Source organism: Perognathus longimembris, chromosome 11 (assembly GCF_023159225.1).
Source record: "Perognathus longimembris pacificus isolate PPM17 chromosome 11, ASM2315922v1, whole genome shotgun sequence".
Classification (NCBI taxonomy): Eukaryota; Metazoa; Chordata; class Mammalia; order Rodentia; family Heteromyidae; genus Perognathus; species Perognathus longimembris.
The window spans coordinates 35,421,694-35,423,354 of NC_063171.1; positions in this window are offsets into that span (position 1 = coordinate 35,421,694).

Sequence of the window (1,661 nt, forward strand, 5' to 3'; positions counted from 1 at the left end):
AAGTGGGCTTCCAAAGATAAAAGCTTTTTTTTTTTTTGGCCAGTCCTGGGCTTGAACTCAGGGCCTGAGTACTGTCCTTGGCTTTTTTTTTTTTTTTTTTTTTTGCTCATGGCTAGCACACTACCACTTGAGCCACAGCACCACCTCTGGCTTTTTCTATATATATGGTGCTGGGGAATCGAACCCAGGGCTTCATGTATATGAGGCAAGCACTCTTGCCACTAGGCCATATTCCCAGGCCCCCTCCCCAAAGGTAAAAGCTTTTTGTAAACAAAATTAGAGTGAAGACAAGCTAAGTGGGAAGCAGGAACTGGCTGGAACTTCCTTCTGTGTGGCTTTCCCCTTCCACTCCCTAACCAGAAAATCGAGAAACAAATACTGTCACACCAAAGTTATTATTGAGTATGGTAGTATGGGTCTGTAGTTCCAGCTACTCAGGAGACTCAGGTAGGAAAATCAAGTCCCAGAGTTTGAGGGTCTTCAAACTATCTAATAGATTTCTTTCTCTTTGATCTGTGTCAAGGAATTTGGAGATCTAAGGAAAAGAGCAACTAACAATTCTGAATGAATAAAGTTAGGTTCCAGGCAGGGTCCCTGTTCCCTTTCTCATGTAGATTTGTAACCATCCCTTTCAGAAGGTTTTTTTTCCTCAAGTTAAAATAGAATAAAACCTGCTCAAATTTGTTTTAACAGGGTAACAAAGAGGGTAAGTTTGATCGAAATACATTATATGTATATATGGAAATATAATAAAACACCTTTGTATGATTCATATACACTCATAAATAATAAAGTTGAGTCTTGATTTTGTGTAATATTTCCAGGTAACAAATATTTATTGATTTAATAGGTTCTAGTAAAAAAAAAAAACTTTTTTCAAAGGCTTTTAACAAGTATTCCTGCTAGAATCATTTTCCTGGGGAGGAGGGACACAAGACACTCACATTCTTGGTGACAGACACTTTTCAGTGAAGACAGTATGCCACCCAAGCATATAGAAGAGAGGCCCTCCTCTCTAAGTAGCTCAGAGTAGGAAAAGGGGAAAGTAAGCTTGGTCTGTACAGTTAGGGAAGGCTTCAGAAGGAGGTGCTTTGAGTTGGGCTTGGAAAAGGGAAAGTATTTTGATTTGAAGGAAATATGGAGGGCAGATGTGGAGACAGGGTGTTTAGAAACATTAATCTGCCAAATGTCCTTAGGAGACCATGAGGAGATAAGATCACTGGAAGGTGGGAGCTTCTCCAGGGAGTAGCTGCTCATAAGGCTAGAGACAGCACAGCCAGGGAGGCTTTCAACACCTGGATGAGGTGACTGTACTCCAGGAGAAGTTTTTGAGCTGGCCCATACCCTAGGGTGCTAATAGGGTTCTTCATCTCCCATCCTATCACCACCACTACCACCACTACCACCACCACCACCCCAAAAAAACCCAGAAAAACAAAAGCAACATATATTTTCTGACCTTTTTACTTAAAAAGAAATTGGAAAATGTTAGGCTTGGATATTACTCAGGGATAGAATACCCAAGGCTTTGGGTTTTCTACACAACAATGCCAAATAAGGAAAAGAAAGAAATGTGGTATTAAAGGGCCTAATTGGGTTTTCCACACTGTAAGGTGATATAGAGAGTTGGCAGACAGTTCTTGTGCCTGTTTCTTGTTTCT